This window comes from Scyliorhinus canicula, chromosome 16 (genome assembly GCF_902713615.1).
Source record: "Scyliorhinus canicula chromosome 16, sScyCan1.1, whole genome shotgun sequence".
Lineage (NCBI taxonomy): Eukaryota > Metazoa > Chordata > Chondrichthyes > Carcharhiniformes > Scyliorhinidae > Scyliorhinus > Scyliorhinus canicula.
In genome coordinates, this window is record NC_052161.1 from 143,106,828 (window position 1) to 143,131,028 (window position 24,201).

At 46.3% G+C, this 24,201-nt stretch overlaps 1 protein-coding gene across 18 annotated transcripts in view; it reads left to right on the forward strand.

Annotated features, from left to right (window-relative positions):
• LOC119979250 (RAP1 GTPase activating protein) overlaps positions 1 to 24,201 on the forward strand; it is a 705,159-nt gene that overhangs the window by 274,490 nt on the left and 406,468 nt on the right. For 14 of the 18 annotated variants that reach the window (XM_038821204.1, XM_038821202.1, XM_038821208.1 and 11 more), the window contains one exon: positions 14,717 to 14,749. The gene's annotated coding sequence lies outside the window, so the exon portion shown is untranslated. Of the gene's footprint in view, positions 1 to 14,716; positions 14,750 to 24,201 lie in introns of those variants that run through there. The other 4 variants (XM_038821189.1, XM_038821188.1, XM_038821190.1 and 1 more) reach the window with 1 other exon arrangement.

Consider the following 24,201-nt stretch of genomic DNA (forward strand, 5'->3'; position numbering starts at 1 on the left):
TGTGGTCAGAGACTGGGGAATCTCGCCCCATGACTTCTGGGCCTAGACTCTCCCATCAGGGGAAATATCCTCTCACCATTCACCCTGTCAGCCCCGTAAGAATCTGAGATATTTCAATGAGACCACCTCTCATTCTTCTAAATTCCAGTGAGTAGAGTCCCAACCTGTTTAACCTTTGCTCATAAAACAATCCCTCCAGACCAGGATCACATCAGTGAACTTTCTGTGAGCCGCTTCCAGGAAAATAATGACCACGATTCAGCGACTCTGTTGTGCCCAGTGTCTCACAGGCTATTGGAGATCCCTGAGCAGTTGGGACAGGGAAGGGCAATACTTTGGTACCCTTGGCACCTGGGTGCCTTGACACTGCCAGCCTGGCACCCTACCAGTCATCCAGGTACACTGGCACTGTATGGGTGCCTGGGTGGCATTTCCAGGGTGGAAGGGGTACAGGCTCACCATGCCAGTGTGCCTGGGTGTCAGGTGGGCATTGCCAGGGATCAGGCTCGGCTAGACATTGCCCACCGGAGTGAGGTTGAGGAGGGGTTCGCAGGTGTTTCTACATGTTTTGTGGCGTGAATAGGGGGTTAATAATGCTGGGGGTGAGGGGCGGAGTGGGGGAGGGAGATCTGGGCTGTCGATCAAATTGGCGCCCCAATCCGTGTTCAGCTATTCCTGTTGGCAAGCTGATCTCGGCAGCAGGAGCTATCTCTGAGTGTGGCCTCGGCGAGGAGTAACTCGGTGAGGAGCCAAAATAACTGTCGCTGGATAGCGGGGGGACTCTCCGAGCTGCAGCTTCCAATAAACACCCCAGCGAACACTTCTGTCCGCTGAATCGTGCTCAGTCTCTTTCCTTAAATAAGGGACCAAATCTGCCTACGCTGCTCCAGTACCTTGTACAGCTGCAGCAAGATTTCCCAACTCTTATACTCCAACCCCCTTGAAATAAGAGCCAGCGTTCTATTAGCCTCCCTTATTACCTGCTGCCCATGTGCTTTATGCACCAATGCTCCCAGGTCACTTTGTGCTGCAGCTTTCTGCAGCTTTCCTCCATTTAAGTAATAATCTGTTCTTTTGTTCTCTTTTCCAAAATGAACCACTTCATATTTTCCCATATTATACTCCATTTGCACACTTACTTAACATATCTATTATAATCCAGAATCTATCTAGCTTAACCTTAAAAATATTAAAGGCTCTGATTCCACTGCCTTTTGAGCAAGCAAGTTTAGATTCTCCAACAAGAGGAAACAACTTCTCCACATCCACCCTGTCCCTCAGGGCCCTCTATGTTTAACCAAACCATCTTTAGAGTGGATACAACTGCACTTCCTAGATTGGGAAAGTGTCTAATAGTCTGGTGCCACGTGGCTTCATGATATTCCAGTGATCCCAAATCAGAATGGAGCATAAAAACTGAATTCACCTGATGTTCACTCAGGAAAATTATTCAATCGAGAAGAAGCACAGTTCAGTGAATGGGATAAAGATTGGACTGTCTGCTCCACACACACCAACTCATATTGACTGTTAGTCATGACCACAAACTCATGGTTTCGATGGATGGTTTTAAACTTGCGATGTTAACTTGCAAAACATTCCTAGTAGCTGGGCTTTATAAATGTGACCTTGGAGCAAGTTACACTGCAGACCTTAATTAGGAGATAATTGTAAGTGGGTAATTATTCAATTAAGCTGATTGAATGTCACCAGCTGATTTTCATTGTTGTTCAATTATTGATTAGGGTGCTGCCCTCTTATTAACGCCTGAGGTTTAGCGCTTAAATGGCTTCAATTTGGCTTTTGGATAACTTATAATTGCTTCAAAGCAAAGTTTTGGTTTTGCTTCCAGGCTGGAGTTCAGTTTGACTTCAGTCTCAAACTTGAAGTGTGTTCACCTGTAATTGTTAGATTTTTAGTGTTTCAATAGGATCAAATGTTCCAGACTCCTGGTTGGTCTGTAGCAGATGGACGTCCTCCCAGAAGAGCTCAGGCCCTTCAGCTGGAGCAGGACCGACATCCTCTACTTGGTCTTATACCAGGACCTTCTCAAAGTCTGGAGCACGATCACCCCGTACTGCAGCTCCCTCCATCAGGAGTAGCGGCTATTGTTAAGAAGCCGCTCCTCAGAAATCCGCACCTCCGCCAATATCCATTTAGATAGCTGGCGGAGCGGAAGGCTGTAGCCGGGGTAACCAGGATCAGGGACATGCTGGGTGGTGGAGGAGGAGAGGGCTTGATGCCACCCTATGAGCTCGCTGAACGTGGAGCGGTGTCTGACCAGTGAACCGCCGAAGCAATTCAAGCCACAAAATGGTTGTGTTCGGACAAACAATGAGCTAAAAAAAAGTACAGCACAGGAACAGGCCCTTCGGCCCTCCAAGCCCGTGTTGACCATGCTGCCCGTCTAAACTAAAATCTTGTACACCTCCTGGGTTCGTATCCCTCTATTCCCATCCTATTCATGTATTTATCAAGATGCCCCTTAAATGTCATTATCGTCCATGCTTCCACCACCTCCTCCGGCAGCGAGTTTCAGACACCCACTACCCTCTGTGTAAAAGCTTACCTCGTACATCTCCTCTAAACCTTGCCCCTCGCACCTTAAACCTATGCCCCCTAGTAACTGACCCCTCTACCCTGGGAAAAAGCCTCTGACTATCCACTCTGTCTATGCCCCTCATAGTTTTGTAGGCCTCTATCAGGTCGCCCCTCAGCCTCCGTCGTTCCAGTGAGAACAAATCGAGTTTATTCAACCTCTCCTCATAGCTAATGCCCTCCATAGTGGACAACATCCTGGTAAATCTCTTCTGCACCCTCTCTAAAGCCTCCACATCCTTCTGTTAGTGTGGCGACCAGAATTGAACACTATACTCCAAGGGCACACTCTGGCTTGAGGTGCTGCAGATGAGTGGTGGCATCCCATCTGAGTAAACCCCTGCTTGGACGGAATTCCACATGGGCCCCAGGGCCTGAAACCTTCTTTGGGCGTCAGTGCCCCACAACCCCAGCCGCCTCACGGAAATACCCTTGTGCCTTTTCACACTGAACGGAGGTTTTTCCTATGCGGCCTGCTGCTCACGCCTTCAACCTCTTTGTCCTCACCCACTGTCCGGACACGCCTTGGCATGCTCCGTTGCTGTCCGGCATCAGAGGTCCCTGTTGGAGGTCCCTCTATGGAGCTGTCCGCCACGTAAAGCTTAGGGACCTGGGGTAGAGGGTGATCCATGCAGCAGCACCATGTAATCACCGTCTGCACCGTTTCACGGGCTCGCCAGAAACCAGCCATTTTGTGGCCTTGTGGAGTCCGTGAGCCACGTCTATGTCGTACATCCTAGGTTGCGCTCCCTTTTTTGGTTTCTTGACAATGTTGTTGTTAAAGTTTTGTTTGCACTTCAGCCCCACGCTCCTGATCTACGGGCATCCGGTTTGGCGAGGTGGGGGGGAGGTGGAGGATCTCCTTGTGTACCTGCTCCTGGTGACGCTCGCCATTAACAAGTCCAGGCACTGGCTGACTGAGGCGGTCGTCCAGCTGGATTGCCTGTCCTTCATCCACGCCTTCGTTCCCCGGCCAGGTGTTCCTGGAGAGGGAGCATGCAGTGTCCATGGGCAATCTCGAGGCCTTCCATGCTCGATGGCAACCACAGGGGTTGGATTGCTTTCTTGACCCTATTAACATTATGATTTGATCTTGATAAGTTTCCCTTGCTCTTTGTTATTTTTGGGCCACTGTCCCTACCAGGAGTGGCCCCTTTTAATTTGTCCCTCAGTTAATTTATGTTATTCTATTTAGTTGATTGGACCCTGAAATAAACCATCACTGGGTGTAATGCAATGTTAAAACTCCTGGGCAGGTAACAATATTTAGTTTACATTCTGTGTAAAAAGTTCAGGGTTTCCTCTTTGAAGGAAGTTAAAGCACTGAGCACTATCTGTCTTAAATGCAGTAATAGGGGAGCTTGTTTTGTTAGATAGTGGTGTCTGTGTATATTTAAATGGCAGGGTGTGTGGAGACAGGGAGCAGAATGGATTGAAGGATAGGTACAAAACAGAAAAGACCAGGTAGGAGTGGAGGCTTGTTTTTCAGACTAGCCTGAAATCAGACTAATGTCCTGCTGCTGTAATGTCCTAGTATTGTTAATGTGTGCGTATATAGACGACTTGACTCAGGAATTGAAACTATTATAACGTTTGGAGATTATAACCAATAATGCTGAGAACTGCATCAAGACCTAAATGGGTTAGAGGGTGGATAAATTGTAAATTAAATTTTAATACAGAAAGTGTGAGCTGGTTCATTTTGGCAGGAGGAATAGGGTGAACTATATCTTGGTGGAGTACAGGAACAAGGTGACCTTGTGCAGACAGCTAGAAATAGCCGCTTGCTACCACATGGAGTGATTCGAGTAGGTGGTTGTTGATCTTGGGAATTCTCTTTGTGAAGAGTAGGTGTGGAGCCATTAAACTCTAAAGCTCAGTTAGTCAGATTGTTGATGTACGAGTCAAGACTTATGGGAGGCCATTCAATGGTTCTTGTCTGAATTCCCAAGAATAATCCTCAGAGTCCATCTCAAAACCTAGGTATTTTTTTTGGACCAGCATTATTTTAATTTACATCCTGACCTCTTTGTTTGAAACATGTTAAAATAAGACTGTCAACCAGCTGTTTTATCACTGGGATTATGATCAAGTCTATTTTGTGGTCACCTCACACCCACATCTGTAATTACTTGGAACAGTCCAAATGAGAACTTTCCCAAACTAATCCCCTCCTTTGCCCCAGGACAAGTGGACTGAATTACCCTGAGATTAACCTTGACACCTTGCCTGGTCAGTATAGCTCTTAATAATAATAATCACTGATTGTCACAAGTAGGCTTCAATAAAGTTACTGTGAAAAGCCCCTAGTCGCCCTGTGTTGTATATTTACCAAAAGAACTATTAATAAAGAAGGACTTGCGTTTCTGTTCTGTTTTCTCACAGCTTTGTGATGTCCCAAGTACTGTCCAGAATATGTAAAAGCTGTTGAAGTGCATTTCACTGGGTTTTTTCCTTGACAATGATTTTTTTTTCCTGTAAGAGACATTCCGTTATTGAAATTGTTTTTTATATTTCAATGTGGTAAATGTTCCACAAATGATTCCATAGGAGGTTGGCCATCATGTCAATGGACAAGTGCTCTGGCTAAGCAATGCAAAGGAGGTATGTTCTGTAGATTAATGGTTAAAATGGGTTAATTTGGTTAGTAGTGAACAATAGCTAACATTGGGAAATAGGGCGTTTTCCATTCTTGGCATCCAAATCAAGGTAGATATAATATCCGTAAATATAATGTACATGCTCTAAATAAACAATAAATGAAGCTACCCAAAACGTCAATTTCAGATTGTAGTTCATTTGCATTTGTTAAAATGTTGACTATTTAGTCAGTGAAAATCAATCTTTATACAAGTGTTGCACCAAATTACCAAGTATCAAACTTAGTACAAGTAAGAAAACTTCCATTTTTACCAGAAATACACATTTGGAAAATTACATGAATGAGGAAATGAGCTACTGAGAACGCTTCAGGGATTCTACATATGGGACACTTTGTGAATGTGCAATAAATAGATTTGGTGGTTAGGCTTGTTTGTGTTGTCATAGGGTTATTCAGGAACGACTCACTGCAGAGTAACAGCGTAGACCCCCAGCACTGAGATGATTTTTAATGCTATCACTTTAGGCAGGTACCAAGCGGAAGGGAGGCATTTCCTCACTGGAACAGCAGAAACATTCTAGAGCGGCTGGACAAGTTGAGAAGGTTATTTAAAATCACATTGGATTTTGTACTTTTGATCCAGGCAAGTTATGCTTTTGAAATCTCATTGGTTATGCCCCAGCAGGACTGTTGTGTCCAATTCTGATCACAGTTTATGTAGAATATGAAGTGATTGGAGAAGTTGTGCAGGCGATTTACACGACTAATACCAGTGGCCTGTGACTTACTTGTGGAGAGACTGATAATAAAACAGGTGTTATTCCCTTTCAAATATAAACGGTTAAGAGGAGATTTATTTGAGGCTTTCAAAATTATGAAGGATTTTGATACAGTAAATGAGGAGAAATTGTTTCCAGTTGTCGGAAAGTCAGTAAGCTGGGATACCAAGATTATTGGTGAAAGAGGGTGAGAAATAGCCAAACAAGTTATGACTTGTATTGCGAAGACTGAACGGGTGCTAGAAGCAGATTCAATAATAACTATCAAAGGGAATTGGAAACATATTTCGAGGGGAATGGGGGAATGAGCACGGGAGTGAGGTGAATAGAATAGATCCACCAGAGAATGGCTATTTCCTGAGGAGCTGGCTTTTTTTCTCATTTTCTCTTTGAATGCCTAACAGCTCTGTATTTATGGTCATTTTCTAATTCCCTCAGGCAGTGGGAAATTATAAAGGCAAGCACACAGCTTTGGGCTAATGTTGCACAAATGCCAGGCCCAGGAGTTGGAGTAGGTCCGCTCCCAGACCGATGTTACTGAGCTCGTTGGATCCAGTATCTTCATAGACATCACCTACCCAAATTACATTTCCTAACTTGATATGGTGGGATTTGAACTCTTGACCTGTGTTCTTAGTCTGTTAGGACGAGATGGCTATGTTCTAGAATCATGGGGAGGATGAGTGGTCAGCTTGTCCTGACCTCCTAGTTTTTCACAACAACATTACTTTGTACTGAGTACACATTGATTCATTGTGGGTGGCACAGTAGCACAGTGGTTAGCACTATTGCTTCACAGCTCCAGGGCTCCGGGTTCAATTCCCGGCTTGGGTCACTGTCTGTGTGGAGTCTGCATGTTCTCCCTGTGTCTACAAGGGTTTCCTCCGGGTGCTCCGGTTTCCTCCCACAGTCCCGAGAGAGGTGCTGTTAGGTGAATTGGATGTTCTAAATACTTCGTCAGTGCACCCGAACAGGCGCCGGAATGTGGCGACTAGGAGCTTTTCACAGTCGCTTCATTGCAGTGTTAACATAAGCATACTTATTATATTACAACACCCTGGGCTCCTGCATGATCAATTCCAGCCCCACTTGACCCGGAATTGCGACACAGGCGAAATTAGATTTTATGTTCGTATCCGAGGCCTTGGTTGAGTTAAATTGACCACAGTCACCAGATTTGTATAATTAAATCGGCAAAAAGACCCTACAGACAAACAACACAGAGGGAAAGGTTGGTGGCGAGGGAAGAGAAATATTAATAAAATAAAAGGATAGGCATTTTTCATTCAGATGGATGTCTTCCAATTAGTTTCTTTCTCAAGCTAAGGCCTTCAGTTGGGTACTTTCTTTTCCTCCAGTTTGTAATAATCTTCACTGCTGACTCACAGAGACAGCAGGCAACCAGCAGCCAAGAGAGGGAAAAACACGGCTCCTCTTCCTTCAAGGATCTGGAGGCTTCTGGAAGGTTCCCTCCGAAAATGCCACCTGGCAGAAACTACTGGCTTGCTGTTGTCAGGCAGAAGATTGTCCCTGGCCAACCCATCATTGCCAGTTAGCCAATTGAACCAACTTCATAGAATTAGAATTTCTACAGAATGCCTACAGTGAAGAAGTGCTTCTGCACCGATCCTCTGAGAGAGGACCCTATGTACGCCCACTCCCCCGCCCGATCCCCATCTAATCTGCACATCTTCTGACACTTATGGACAATTTTAGTGTAGCCAAACCGCCTAACCTGCATATCTTTGAGCTTTGGGAGGAAACCGGAGCACCCTGAGGAAACCCACGCAGACACGGGGAGAAGGTGCAAACTCCCCACAGACTTCCCCCAAAACCGGTTCTAAGATTCACTCGGCACCAATGCATCTGCTTTCTCCTCTCCAGAATACAAATCCTAGGAACACACTGTCCTCGCAAGCCACTCCTCTGCTTAAAGGCACATCCTGATCATGGATCCACAGACCAAAAATAATAAACTAAAGAAATGGGAACAAAGGAAATGAACAGGAAGGACTCTTGCGTTAGAGGGATCTCAATTTGGCTTCTGTGTTCATTTGTTTTTCAAACAAGATTGTTCCTATTGATCACTGAAAATGATCTTCTGTCAGAGTAAACACTAACATTTCAGAATTACTGACCATAAACTCACCAACAAGAAGAAATAGCCTAATGGAGGTAAGCTGATCTATTTCTCCTGAAATTGACGTTGATATTGAGCGAGTGTCTCTGCAGCCTGACAAAACTGAAAAGGGAATGTAGATCTGATGCATTGTATTCCTCTCTGACTGTGATACAGCCACATAAGGAGGGGAGAGATGTTTTTCTTCCTACCCCCGAGTCTGACCGTAACAGGTTTTGCGAAGGATTTAGAAGGAAAAAGGTTTTTCTCAATGTCTGTGTTCAGTGATTTAAATGCTGATTGCAAAGAAACAAGTCTGACGAGCTTTCATAAGGTTTAAAACAGAGGGGTTGGTTCAAAACACACCCAGGTAAAGGTTAAAAGGTAAGCTAATGCTTTTTGAACTTTCATGACACACATTCACACACACACACACAAGTAGGCATTTTACCTATCTGTAGGTAGCTTGTTTTTTTTAGCAAAATTAAAATTCAGTGCCGAAGGAGTTTTAGAACACAAGTATCCAACACAAGAGATGAAGGTGTGCAAATGCAAATGCAAATGTCAGGGAGAATTCCTTTTTAATCCGTAATCCATCTCTTCCAGAAGTCGATGATCCAACCGGGGTTCTTTTCATTGGAAAATTCACTATCTCTGTGTTGGATATTTGAACTGAAAGAGATATGGGAGAGGAGAGAAGGGAGCTCCTCATCGCTTCATTGGCAGCGTGTCCAGACTACTCAGTATTTCTGTCTTTAGCAGTTTGTCTGAAAGAGATTTTTAAGTGCTTACTTCAATCACATGACCTCTCCTCATAATGATTTCAGAAATGGGTTGTTTATTTGATGTCTAAACTAACAGTTGCCTTTGTTTTATGACCAGGGGTTGGGTAGAAACTGTAATGTCCCAGTCAGTAATCCCCTGAGTCATTACCTCTACTTTTTTAAGAATTTATAGTGCAGAAGGAGGCCATTTGGCCCATCGCGTCTGCGCCGGCCCTTGGAAAGAGCACCCACCCAAGCCCACGCACCCACCCTCTCCGTAACCCCACCCCACCTTTTTGGACACGAAGGGCAATTCAGCATGGCCAATCCACATAACCTGCACATCTTTGTGGGACTGTGGGAGGAAACCGGAGTGCCCGGAGGAAACCCACACACACATGGGGAGAACGTGCAGACTCCACACAGACAGTGACCCAAGTCGGGAATCGAACCTGGGACCCTAGAGCTGTGAAGCATCTGTGCTAACCACTGTGCTACCGTGCTGCCCGTGCTATCTTGATGAGATAGGAAGACCAATCTCCACATAACTATTCTTCCAGCAGAATATCTGTTTCTGCTGGAGAGATAGTTTTCTAGAAATGCAAATGCTTTGTACTGTACAGAACCTTAGTTGGCCACACTTGGAGTATAGTGTTCAGTTCTGTTCGCCACACTACCACAAGGATGTGGAGGCTTTAGAGAGGGTGCAGAAGAGATTTACCAGGATGTTGCCTGGTATGGAGGGTATTAGCTATGAGGGGAGGTTGAATAAACTCGCTTTGTTCTCACTGGAACGACGGAGGTTGAGGGGTGAACTGATCGAGGTCTTCAAAATTATGAGGGGCATAGACAGAGTGGATACTCGGAGGCTATTCCCCAGGGTAGAGGGGTCAATTACTAAGGGGCATAGGTTTAAGTTGCGGGGGGCAAGGTTTAGAGGAGATGTACGAGGCAAGTTTTTTACACAGAGGGTAGTGGGTGCCTGGAACTCGCTGCCGGAGGAGGTGGTGGAAGCAGGGACGATAGTGATGTTAAAGGGGCATTTTGATAAATACATGAATAGGATGGGAATAGAGGGATATGGACCCCGGAAGTGTAGAAGATTTTAGTTTAGACGGGCAGCATGGTTGGCACAGGCTTGGAGGGCCGAAGGGCCTGTTCCTATGCTGTACTTTTTTTTCTTCTTTGTTCTAGTACAGGATGGCAAGGCATATCTGAATTGCAGTTCACAGTGGAATTTTCCCAAAGTTGGTCAACTTTTTTAATAGTGTCACAAATAGGCTTACATTAACACTGAATGATTTTACTGTGAAAAGCCTCCTTCATCCCTTGTAGAGTGAAATGTGAATTTCAATGAGCATTTTGTTACAGATCTCTAAATATTAGGAGAATGAGAAACACTCTCTTAATCACACTTTTAGTCTAATTGCATCCATGATCTCATTGAATGGCGGAGCAAGCTCAAAGGGCCAGATACCCTACTCCTGCTCCTCGTTCTTATATTATGTTCAGTCTGCTCCATGTAGTCCTCATCCTTACATAGCCTAAACTGAATTAGACTCTGGATAACTTGCTCTGACATTGCTTTTCCCTTTTCAGCTGGTTGGGTGCAAACAAAACTCATCTTCACTTGGAAAGGTTAGGCTTTCTTCTTTTGGTGGGAGACATGACAGATAATTTTGGCAGTAGCCCTGTATCTATTCCTTGCTTTAACCTCGGATGAAGTATTGTCTGAGGGTTTTATTTAACATGGTGATTAGCCTTCACGTTACTGGTAACAGCCACACTGCTCGAGGTTACTGTCTGGGTTGGGGTATTCTGGCCCCGCCGACATGCTGTTTAGCACAGCGGCAAATGTTTCAGATTGTTAACCTTGCTTGTTCAGATTGATTTGAACTCCTCGCTATCCCCCTCTTTAACCTGTATTATATCATACCCGGAAACCTTTATCAATCTGGGCCGGGATTCTCCCCTACCCGGTGGGGCGGGGAGTCCCGGCGTGTTGGAGTGGCGTGAACCACTCCGGCGTCGGGCCACCCCAAAGGTGCACCTTTAGGGGCCAAGCCTTCACATTGAGGGGCTAGGCCTGCGCCAGAGTGGTTGGCGCCCCGCCGGCCAGCGGGAAAGGCCTTTGGCGCCACGCCAGCCGGGACCAAAGGGACTTCGCCGGCCAGCGGACGTCTGCGCATGCGCGGAGCGTCAGCGGCTGCTGACGTCATCCCGGTGCATGCGCAGGGGAGGGGGTCTCTTCCACCTCCGCTTTGGTGATGACCATGGCGAAGGCGGAAGAAAAAGAGTGCCCCCCCCCCCCCCCCCCCCATGGCACAGGCCCGCCCGCCGATCAGTGAGCCCCAATCGTGGGCCAGGCCACCACGGGGGCACCCCCCCGGGGTCAGATCGCTCTGAGCCCCCACCCCCCCCAGGACCCCGGCGCCCGCCCGCACCACCTGCGCCCGCAGGTCAGGTAGGTGGTTTAATCCACTCCGGCGGGAGAGGCTTGTCAGCGGCGGGGCTTTGGCCCATCGCGGGCCGGAGAATCGCGCGGGGGGGACCGGCACGGTGCGATTCCCGTCCCCGCCGACTCTCGGGTGGCGGAGAATTTGGGACACGGCGGTGGCGGGATTGACACTGGCCCCGGGTGATTCTCCGTCAGGCACTTCCATTTTAATGAATTTTCCATCGGATTGAGGTTTATATCTTAGTCAGTTTCATTTTGCTTCCCAGTGCTTTCTCTCACTCTATTTTGTTTTGGGAATGGGTGTTCCCCAAACCTGTTCCATGTTCCCTGCTCCCAGGTGGATGTTCAGCTCCTGCTCTTTATCTAAGTCAGGAATCACCGTCACTTACTCTTTCTTGGTCTAGTTGTGGACTTTCCTGGCCCCTGTTTAAATCTACCATGGATGTAATTGCTAAATAGATCACTGGATCTTTTCCTTCATCCTTTACAGTTCTCATGGGCCTCTTTTACTTCTGCTGGCTGGGTGTCAGTCCTTTATTCATTCATTTATGGGATATGTGCGGCGCTGGCTAGTCCAGCATTTATTGCCCATCCCTAATTGCCCTTGATAATGTGGTGGTGAACTGCCTTCTTGAACCGTTGCAGTATTGTGGTGTAGGTGCTCTGTGTGTTTACGTTGCCTGGGCCAGTGCAAAGTGTGCAATATAGCTGAATCCAAACCTGTCTCCATTTGGATTGGTGCAAGAGATAATCCCTCAGCATCTCAAACTTCCCACTTGCTGAGATTTGATTTGATTTATTGTCAGGTGTATCGAGGTACAGTGAAAAGGATTGTTCTGTGTACAGACCAGACAGATCGTTCCACACATGAAAAAACATAGGACATACATAAATACACAATGTAAATACAGACGCAAAGTTATTGGGTGAAGAGTGTAGATGTAACAGTAACCTATGGAAGTCATAGAATTTACAGTGCAGAGGGAGGCTATTCGGCCCATTGAGTCTGCACTGGCCCTTGGAAAGAGCACCCTACCCAAGCTACACCTCCACCTTATCCCCACAACCCAATAACCCCACCCAACCCTTTTTGGATACTAAAGGCAATTTAGCATGGCCAATCCACCTAACCTGCACATCTTTGGACTTTGGGAGGAAACCGGAGCACCCGGAGGAATCCCATGAGCTTGAAACATAAAGGTCCAACTTCAAAAGGTTCTTGGCCAATTTGGTGAATGACCTTTCCTGATCCATGGAGTTGGTCATTCACTAACCTACAAATGGTTTCTGAATCCCAGTGAGCAGTGTGCGAATGTGTGTCTGGGAATGTGGATATCACTCTGCTGTTATGCACATTGAGTGCGGTATAACTCTGTTAAACTTGTATAACCCCGATTTACATTGTAACACCTGTCCCAAGAAATGTTGGTCCCAAGTTACAGGCTGCATGATAACCTTGAATAAACTGTGCATTAAGATGTTCACCAGCATAACCACACGGTGACCTTAAAGGGTTGTGCATATTGAAAGGACATTAGAGGCAACATTTGTTCAAAGGCTCTTGTCAAACAAATTCCATACAGAGGCACAAGTTGTCAAAGAAATGGGCTTTACGGAATATCTTTAAAAAGGAGATGGTGAAAGATGGAGAGGTCTGGGGTCTGGAGGGGTGGGAGCAGAGTACCAGAGCTTTGGACCCAGGTAACTGAAGACACCACTGATGGTAGAGTGATGAAAATTGGGGATACGCAAGAGGCCAGAATTGGAGAGTTGTGGGGCTGAATAAACCTAAGGGGCTGGTTTAGCACACTGGGCTAAATCGCTGGCTTTTAAAGCAGACCAAGGCAGGCCAGCAGCACAGTTCAATTCCCGTACCAGCCTCCCTGAACAGGCGTCGGAATGTGGCGACTAGGTGCTTTTCACAGTAACTTCATTGAAGCCGACTCGTGACAATAAGCGATTTTCATTTCATTTCGGGAAGGGGAGTGGCCTTGGAGGGATTTGAAAACGAGGGCGATGAATTTTAAAATTGAGCTAATCCTGCAGTATGAAAACAGTCAAGGGAGCTTTCTGTTTTCTAACCTTGCTACTTCCACTAAGAGCCTAAACAAAAAACATCTGCTTGGATTAGTTGGTGAGAATGTACTTTAAGAGGTTTACAATTACTTTGTTTAATGATTAGTCTCCAGTCATGGCATTAATCCCTGGTCCAGCCCATTTTATTTATGAAAGCCTTTAATCGCATTGAGCTGCTCAGATCACAGGTCCATGTTGTTTTAGCTCATTCGAAATTAATTTGTTTTCCTGGGCTTGTCACTATCTTATGTATTTAATTTAATTTGGCTTTATTGATTTCCCAATTAAGGTAAGTTCCCAAAGTAATTCCACTGCAAAATGTATTATTTTAAAGTCAAATACAAGGATAGATTGTGATAACTCTTCAGATAGTAATTTGGTGAAGTCAGATAATAATATATTGTAATATTAAAAAGTGTTCACAAGATAACATTTCTGCAAAATGCATTTGGACAAGCAACAACATTTAGAATATGAATACTGATATATTTGTATTCTACAGAAGCACTTCAACTTTTCAAGTGGATTATAAATATTTTCTGGAGTGCAAGATCACAAATATAATGCTATGGAAGAGTGTACAAAATGCTTTTATGGTCATGGGCTGAATGTTTGCCGTTAGTCGGAGAAATAAACAAATGAATGAACTGTGATGGGCAGCACGGTAGCATAGTGGTTAGCATAAATGCTTCACAGCTCCAGGGTCCCAGGTTCGATTCCCGGCTGGGTCACTGTCTGTGCGGAGTCTGCACGTCCTCCCCGTGTGTGCGTGGGTTTCCTCCGGGTGCTCTGGTTTCCTCCCACAGTCTAAAGATGTGCGGGTTAGGTGGATTGGCCGTGATAAATTGCCCCTTGGTGTCCTAAAAAGTAAGGTTAGGAGGGGGGGGGGGGGGGTTGTTGGGTTACGGGTATAGGGTGGATACGTGGGTTTGAGTAGGGTGATCATTGCTCGGCACAACATCGAGGGCCGGAGGGCCTGTTCTGTGCTGTACTGTTCTATGTTCTATAACTTGCACCTCCCCGTGTAAGAAAGTGAAATGACGCAAGACGATGGAGTTTATTGTAATAATGAATTATGTTGACTTCTAGAGTGAGAATTTAACACGGTCAAATAAATGTGTAACTCAGAAACCCTTCTGGAGAAACTAGCCACATTTGTACAGGTTTAATAATGCAACATGTTTTTTATGATTTAACGTGCATGACATTAAATCTAAAGGCACAATATCTGTGTATTGATGTCTTATCATTTTCTAATCTTCAAATAATTACAGGACAATTAAACTTGTGTCTAATTGCTTTCTTTTATTTTGTTTTCAGGATAGATAAGTCTTTTATTCGGAGAAGTACACAGTAAGTAACATTTCTATGTAGCTGGTGTTGATGGTACCTAGTTCCCAAAATCATGTTTTATTTGGTGCTGTTTTTATCAATTTATATGGAGGACAGAGGTTTAAAAATTACTGGTAACTTGATATGGGGACAATGAATAGAAAATTAATTCAGCAATATGATTGTCTCAGTTTTTTTGAGGTTTAAACAGGTTAAAATTGAAATAGTTGTTTGGTAGTACAAAACCTGGGTATTGCTGAAACACAGATGCTGTCAAAGCTTCTCATCTTGTACTCATCAGAATAGTTCGCAAGAACACCAAATGTAAAGGGAACAACAATTTATATTGCATGAGAAGAGAGAGCTGATTGATTGATTCGCTGAGACGATGCCACAGAGAGTGCATCACAGAACAGAACAGCCAAGTTTTTGATTAAATTCAGACCAGGCAGTCGACTCTGGTCACGGCATTGTCATGAGGAATGAATCAGCGAAAAGATTCCTGTCAAAGCATGCCTATTAACCTGCTGCACGGAATCAACTTTATCTATGGAAATTAGCCCCAGTTCAAGAATACCAGTTCCATAAGTTCATGGATACTGAAACCTCAATAATGTGAAGCTGAGTTACTCTGAGTATATGCTTCCTACAGTATCAAACACTTGTTAAGAGTTCATCAAAGATAGTATGTGCGGTGTTAGTGAACAGTTCTAGAGGTTTGCTTTGCATGTTCAAATGTAGGTGCATGTATACTCAAAGGATTTGCTTTTAGTTGCACAGCGGCGCAGCAAAGAATTAACGTATTCCATGCTGCACAGGCTATCTTCACAATTTTGTCAAATTGAGGGGAGTCTGACTCCCCTCACCCATTAGTGAGAAGCTGATTCTGGTGAATCTTCTCCTTGAAAGAATGGAGACAAGTAGCAACTCAGTACATTGGAAATGTCACTGAACAAAGAAGGTTGGAGGTTGGACTTATCTTCATTGAAGAAGAGAGACTGAGGTAATTGTATTGAGTTTCATGTTGGAGAATGCAGAGAGAGAACTAAATGTAAAGAGGGTGTGCAGAGCTACTAAACACTAAGGATGTTAGAGAGGCAGAACAGGTGTCATTTACATTTCACCTATACAGCAACAGTGACATTTCAGCACAATTCTAAATTTAAGATCAATACATCCCTCCCAAACCCCAGTGGTACGTGACCTTCACCATGTAGGTCATATAGCTTGGGTTTCGCCAAGCAGTATAACTCCTGTTCAGTATTGACTAGTCTCCAAGGTTGTGTAGTGTGTCCTTGGATGCCAGGGTCCTTTGGATCCACTCCAGGTAGATTTTTACAATGTTTACAAACATTCAGACTTTAACCTGTGAAATGAACTGAGAGAGAGACCTTGTGTAACTGACGTCCACTCTTTTTCAGTTTCATCAATGGAATTCATGAACCTCGGCAATGTTTGAGGGAAGTAGGGGAGAAGGCTAGGAACGGGATAAACTCTAGATAAATGGTAGAGATTTCTTTGAAATTGATTGTGCCGCTAAACTTGCCGGGTTTTATGAATTCTATTGGAAAAAATAAACTGTGGTAGTCACCACTGATTGTATAATAGAGGTAATACGGTAAGGCTCCTGTACTACAGGTACGGGGGTAGATCCCTGTCTGCTGGCTCCGCCCAGTAGGCGGAGTATAAATGTGTGTGCTCACCGAGCTGCTCCCATTCTGGTAGCAGCTGCAGGAGGCTCCACATCCCTGCTTAATAAAGCCTCCATTACCCTCTACGCTCGTCTCGTCGTAATTGATAGTGCATCAATTTATTAAGCAGAATTATTACAGCGATGGAAGTATGGATCAAGTCAGATCGCCTACAGCTGCATCCTTAAGCAGCCAATGCCACGTCGGCCTTGGACCACTGGCTAGCTTGCTTCAAAAGCTACCTCGGATCAGCGACTGAACAGCCCTCGGACGCACAGAAGCTTCAGATCCTGTACTCACAGGTGATCTCTGAGACTTTTCCCCTTATCCGGGATGCGCCCACTTACCCTGATGCTATGGCCCTTCTGAAAGGACACTATATCCGGCCGATCAACAAACTCCACGCCAGGCACCTCCTATCCACGAGGCAGCAACTCCCCGGTGAGTCATTAGACGATTTCAGGTGTGCCCTGCATATCCTGGCGAGGAACTGCAATTGCCAGGCAGTTTCAGCCACTGAACATGCAGAACTCTTAATCAGGGACTCTTTCGTCACGGGCATGGAGTCGGCGTACACCCGCCAGCACCTATTAGAAGGGGGTATGCTTGACCTCGCGGCGACCAGGCAACTCGTGGACTTGCTAACGGTAGCCTCCCGTAACGTACAGTCGTATGCCCCTGACCGCACATCGCCCTCATGGACATCGTGGGCCCCACCAGTGGCCGCCCCCAGCCAACCCCAAGCCTGTGCCGTTCGGCAGCCAGCCAACCCCGGGGGGGCCCAATGCTATTTCTGCGGGCAGACAAAGCAGCCCCAACAGCGCTGCCCGGCACAGAGCGCAGCCTGCGGAAAGAAGGGATATTTCGCTGCTGTGTGCCAGGCCCGGTCGATCGCTGCTGTACATCGGCCCATTGTTCCTGCACCGTCCACATGCAACCCATGGGCACCGCCATTTTAGTCCCCGCAGACCACATGCGGCCCATGGGCGCCGCCTTCTTTAACGCCGCCCGCCATATGTGCCCCGTGGGCGCCGCCATCTTTGGCACCATTTTGGACGGCGCCTCATGATCCCTGCTCGTCGGGTACTTCATCTGGCCGTTCATCGCCCACTACCGCCGCAGACTAGCCCAGGGCCTACCAACACCAACCGCGAATCGCCTCCATCACGCTCGACCAGTCCCGGCTGCACAACCACCCAACCGCGACAATGACGGTGACAGTCGATGGGCACAAGGCATTCTGCCTTCCTGACTCCAGGAGGACGGAAAACATGCTCCACCCCTCTACCTCTCTACGGACGTCCACCTCCGGGGTTTTGCTCCCGACATGGCTGGCAGCTCCGGGACCCGTCCTCCTCCGCAAACACGTGCGGATCCACAAGACAGACCCATTGGTCGAAAGGGTACAACTACTGGACGCGAACCCACAGTACGCCTACGTGGCTTACCCCGATGGGTGCCAGCACACAGTCTCCCTCAGGGACCTGGCACCAGCTGGATCCCTACCCATGGCCCACCACCCGACACCCTCCCCTCCGATTTGCCCCAGCGCCACCCACCCATCCCCCAGCGCACCACACTACAGCCCCCACTCCAGGACGATCCGTCCTCCCACTGGTTCCACCTGGGGATGAAGACGGGGACAACACGTCACCGGCGACCAGGTCGGTGCCCGCGTCACCACCGGGACCGAGGCACTCACAGCGGAGGATCAGCGCACCCGACCGGCTGAATTTGTAAATTTTCACCTAAATGTAAACTCTAAATTTTCACAAACCTGTTTTTAAAAAAAAAACATTTCCACCACCCCTGCTGGACACCAACCCCCACCACCCCTGCTGGACACCACCCCCCCACCACCCCTGCTGGACTCTTTTTTAACAGGGGGTGAATGTGGTAGTCACCACTGATTGTATAATAGAGGTAATACGGTAAGGCTCCTGTACTACAGGTACGGGGGTAGATCCCTGCCTGCTGGCTCCGCCCAGTAGGCGGAGTATAAATGTGTGTGCTCACCGAGCTGCTCCCATTCTGGGAGGACACACATCTCTGCTTATTAAAGCCTCAATTACCCACTACTCTCGATAGTGCATCATAAACATCTGTAGACAATACTACTGAGCATTGCTTTTGTGAGCGATTCAATGCTCGTAGTTTGGTTACTTAATGGCACCCAAACACTGGCACCAGCCTTTGTCTGAAAGTGTCCTACAAACACATGGAAGCTGCTCAGTTTCTGGGTGGGTCTATCAATATTCCAAATCTAATGAAAACCTGGTTGCGGAATTATGACTCCTACCCCCCCCCCCCCCCCCCCCCCCCACCACCAACGTTAACATCAAGTTACCTAGTTGCACATTTGATCGTGTCTTGAGTGTCCATGTGGCCATGTCAAAAGTTACCCCCTCCGTGAGTGTCATTAACTCCAGTGTGATCTTTGCAGATCCAGCAGTTATGTTGTATCGATGAGGAAAATGAGCTTGTTATCATTGGAGAACACACAGACCTTGCCTTGTGGGCAAGCTGAGGATCATTTAACCTTCCCGAATTAATAAGTCCTGACTGTGCTTTATAAACACTGCTATAACGTCACTGGTAACGCTGTTATTTTAACAAACTGGTTGGGGATAAGTTACTTTGTTGTAATTAGGAATCTGCAAATAGATGCTTGCTGGAACATGCATATCGCTAAAAACAGAGACATGTTGTTGAAGATTTCCATCTTGCACAAACTGCAAAAATACTATGTCTAAGTGGAATATTTAATGATGGGATTGGGCTTCACTCACTTATCTGAGTCACACGTGGCTGCACTGAATATGGGGGGTGGGGGGGGTGATGGGGTGGGGGGGGGTGATGGGGTGGGGGGGGTGATGGGGTGGGGGGGGTGATGGGGTGAGGGGGGTGATGGGGTGAGGGGGGTGATGGGGTGATGGGGTGGGGGGGGTGACCCAAAGCTGTTTGATTGTTTTTTGAAATCCTGCCCACACCATTGCCAGCATGCGAGCACCCGGTGGGGTTTTACATCAGAAAGATGCAACTGACCAGCCAATTCTTTATTAACATCAAAAAACTGGTCCAGTTCCAAACTGTGACCTCGCGCGCGCGCGCTCATGGTATCCTGACTTGGAAATATATCGCCGTTCCTTCACTGTTGTTGGGTCAAAATCCTGAAACTTGCTCCCTAACAGCACTGTGGGTGTACCTATACCTCACGGACTCAGGAAGACACCACATTCTCAAAGGGCAATTCGATGCCCACAACCCAAACATTTGTTGAACTTTGAAAATAAAGTTTCAGTTCCTGGTTTTCTGATAGTTGTAGTTTTTGTTTCAACTGGCAATGCCAAAACTGCCTCCTTAAGGTAAACAACACTGATGGGAAAGATTTACGTTGCCCCGGGGGCCACTTACTGATTTTCATATCCTGCTACAATTTGTGGGAATATGAAGTACCTTTGTGTGTTTTTACTGACTCCCACTAGAGGGAAGCAATGTTTTACTTTATGAAACCAGCTTCACTTGAATTCTGCAGATCCAATGCTCTGCCTGATCTATCCACCAGATGTCACTTTCTGAAAAGTTTACATTGCCCAACAATGTTCTGATTCGATCGCACAAGTTCATTAACTTTACACTTGGAGCTTGAACTTCCTCACTGACTAAATTAACAGCGGCACTTTTGACATTTAATATGATTTCATGGGTTAAGCATTTATTCAGAAAGAACAGTTCATCTGTTGACGATACCACGGTTCATTGTTGTTAGAATTTCTGATGGTAAATTGGCCGACTGTTATTCCCCTGTGTCCACTGAGTTCAAGCAGATGTGTCACCTGGGGAAGAGGATTGAAGCTGTATGATGAGGGGTCAGAAGTCAGTCTGTCGAGTTTTCTGTTTCTCTAAGTAATTGGGCCAGAAATGGCATTAAGAGAATCCTACATTAAACCTCCCTCACCCCAGCTCATCCACACGTCTGATGCTGGCTGTATTTCAGCTACGTTGGAAAATATCTCTGGTGTGCCAGCTCCTGCACACTTCTTACTACGATTACTCCAGATTCTAGTGGAATACAATCTAAACACAAATCTTCAGCCCAGACTTTCTTTTATTCCACTGGGGCAGCATGGTAGCACAAGTGGCTAGCACTGTTGCTTCACAGCGCCAGGGTCCCAGGTTCGCTTCCCACTGGGTCACTGTCTGTGCGGAGTCTGCACGTTCTCCCCGTGTCTGCGTGGGTTTCCTCCGGGTGCTCCGGTTTCCTCCCACAGTCCAAAGATGTGCGGGTTAGGTGGATTGTCCATGCTAAATTGCCCTTAGTGACCAAAACGGTTAGGAGGGGTTATTGGGTTGCGGGGATAGGATGGAGTTGGGGGCTTGGGTGGGTCGGTGCAGACTCGATGGGCCAAATGGCTTCTTTCTGCATTTTATGTTCTATGTTCCTAAAATCATAGAAAGGTACAGCACAGATCTTTCAGCTCACTGATCTGTACTAACTCTTTCCGCACTGTCGAGTGATGCTCTGTCAGAGGGTCAGTACTGAGGGAGCACCACACTGCAGAAGGGCAGCACTGGGGGAGAGCCGCACTGTCAGAGGGTCAGTACTGAGGGAGCGTTGCACTGTCAGAGGGTCAGTACTGAGGGAGCGTTGCACTGTCAGAGGGTCAGTACTGAGGGACTGCCGCACTGTCAGAGGGTCAGTACTGAGGGAGTGCCGCACTGTCAGAGGGTCAGTACTGAGGGAGAGCCGCACTGTCAGAGGGTCAGTACTGAGGGAGTGCTGCACTGTCAGAGAGTCAGTACTGAGGGAGTGCTGCACTGTCAGAGGGTCAGCGCTGGGGGAGTGACGCTCTGTCAGAAGGGCAGCGCTGAGGGAGTGATGCACTGTCAAAGGGGCAGCGCTGGGGGAGTGATGCTCTGTCAAAAGGGCAGCGTTGAGGGAGTGATGCTCTGTCAGAAGGGCAGCGCTGGGGGAGTGATGCTCTGTCAAAGGGGCAGCGCTGAGGGAGTGATGCTCTGTCAAAGGGGCAGCGCTGAGGGAGTGATGCTCTGTCAAAGGGGCAGCGCTGGGGGAGTGATGCTCTGTCAAAGGGGCAGCGCTGGGGGAGTGATGCTCTGTCAAAGGGGCAGCGCTGGGGGAGTGATGCTCTGTCAAAGGGGCAGCACTGGGGGAGTGATGCTCTGTCAAAGGGGCAGCGCTGGGGGAGTGATGCTCTGTCAAAGGGGCAGCACCGGGGGAGTGATGCTCTGTCAAAGGGGCAGCGCTGGGGGAGTGATGCTCTGTCAAAGGGGCAGCACTGGGGGAGTGATGCTCTGTCAGAAGGGCAGCGCTGGGGGAGTGATGCTCTGTCAAAGGGGCAGCGCTGGGGGAATGATGCTCTGTCAAAGGGGCAGCGCTGGGGGAGCGCCGCACTGTCCTGGTTGCACTATGAATGACAGATCTGACAGGATGTTGAGGGCCACATTTGCCTCTGAAATCTTACCAGCATGAGCTGCTTTTTTTAACCGATGAATGAGGTGACAAAATTATTTTTCATATACGTGGACAGATTTGGATTTCAATATATGTCAGAAATCCGATAGTAACCTTAAACTATACGGAAAATGTACTCGCTTCTCGCTTTCATATAACTTAGTTTTGCTCGTTATACTTTTGCTAATCCGAGGGACTACTTTGTTCATTTCCACTCCGATAAAAGACTTTGTCAGGTTTGGAAGTGTGTGTTAGTGATTATAGCAACTGTTAATTCTCCGTGTGAACTGCTTTCAACTTCACACAAATATTATATAACCTTCCTCAGTTTACAGGCCTTTATCATTGTATTTAAATATTTCATCTTGCTTTGTTTGATTAACAAATAGCTGGTACCTCATTTCTTCTTTTGTCTCATTTCTGTTAAGCTGAGGTAAGTTGTGCTGATGTGATGGTTTTGTCAGCCACAAGTCCAAATATAGTTCAGACCATTTTATCGGGGACAGGACATTAACCCTGTTTGCTGATGCCTTAGCCATGCTTTCCATAGTGTGTATGTGGTTCCAAATATAATTGAAAAGGTCCAGAGACGAGGGTGTGCAGAGGCTGGAACTAATGGATTTTGCCTGTGGTGTGCATTGTACTGGGGTAATGATCTCCAACACTTGTTTCAATCATTTCTGACCACCCCATCGGTCCCTCACTGCAACCTGGACAACTTGGGTCCCTCACTCCCTTGATAAAATCTTTGAAGTTAGTATCTTAGTTTGGATTTTCCACAAGGAAGGAGTTTTCAGTCCATCACGCCAGTGCTTGTACTCTGAAGGAGGTGTCCCGTTACTCCCATTCCTGTCTCCACCCGGCTACCAATTGGTATTTACATCAAACATTTCTCCATTTCTCACTGTCTCTGTGTTGTTGTGATTCCTGCTTCCAATATTGGTTCCAGTAGGGCATTCTACATCGAGATAAAAGCCATCACATTCAAATGAAGACCAGTGGTTAGATTTAATCTTTGGCAGATGAGGAATAAATGCACTGGGGCAGGTTCTCCCTGGAAAACCGCTGTAAATAATATCTAAACCAGTCTGTTGTCATTCAATACAGTATTGAGTCAGATAAGTATCACATTGGAACTGCACCGTAGCTCAGAATATAAAGCTGGTCTCAGTAATGGTGACCATCAAACTATCATTGGTTGGTGTAAAAACTCACCTGGTTCACCAATGTGAATTTAGGGAAGGAAATCCTTACCTGATCCGGCCTACACGTGACTCCAGACCCACAGCAATGTGGTTGACTCTAAAATGCCCCCTGAAATGGCCCAGCTAGTCACTCAGTTCAAGAGAAATTAGGGATGGGCAACGGAGAAAAAGTGGTTAAAACGAATATTAAGTGTCACCTGAGGTAGTTGGGGGCATTGTTGTTTATACATCTGGAATCTTAGACAATTGAAATCCATTCAGGTGAGAATCTGAGGGGGTCATTTCGTATGGGCCCACCGGCCAGTCCCCATCACTAGCTCCTATTGGGAGATTACCCCAGAGGGCGATGCTGGTTTTATTGCCCTCACTCCCACATATTTTAGTGTCTGTTAAAGTCAGTGTCGAGTTATATTAGTGTGACGCTGGCACTTCACCCAATCCTGTGGATTTTCTGTTTCTCTGTTTCGTGAAATTGCTCCCCTTTATTAATTTAGAGTATGTTAATTCATCATTCATTAATACACAGGAAATGTAAGCCTTTCATAACTAAAATAACTGCTTTTTATCTGTTTGAAGAGGTTGGCAAAAGTTGAATAATTTTTTTTGAGGTTTTAATTCCTACTTAAAATATAACTTTGAAAATTGAACAGTTGAATGCCTTTCTTCCATGCATCATGTAAAAGTGTAATGGGTCCTATTAAACTGTAGTAATTATGTGATATTACAGCATCTAAATCATAGGTAAGCAATTTAGATTAAATAAAGGTGCAGCGAGCTGGGCTGTATTACTTTATCTATGATATGCAACGACTCTTATCAGTCTTTGTGCTTAATGAATTGGCAAAGGTAATATTCCATAGGAAATTGACTTGAAGAAAGTAATTATGGATTTTTAGGTGAATATCTTTTCCTGCTGGCTGTCTCGCTTTCTTCTTTGCAACTCAAATTAAACTAACCTATTTAACTGAGCTACGTTGTTTTGTTACAGTTACATTTGCATAGGTTTACATAGAACATATGGCACAAGAATAGGCCATCCAACTTTGTGCTTCATTCAAGTCTCTACCTATCCTTCCTCATGTAACTTGATCAAACAACCCTCTA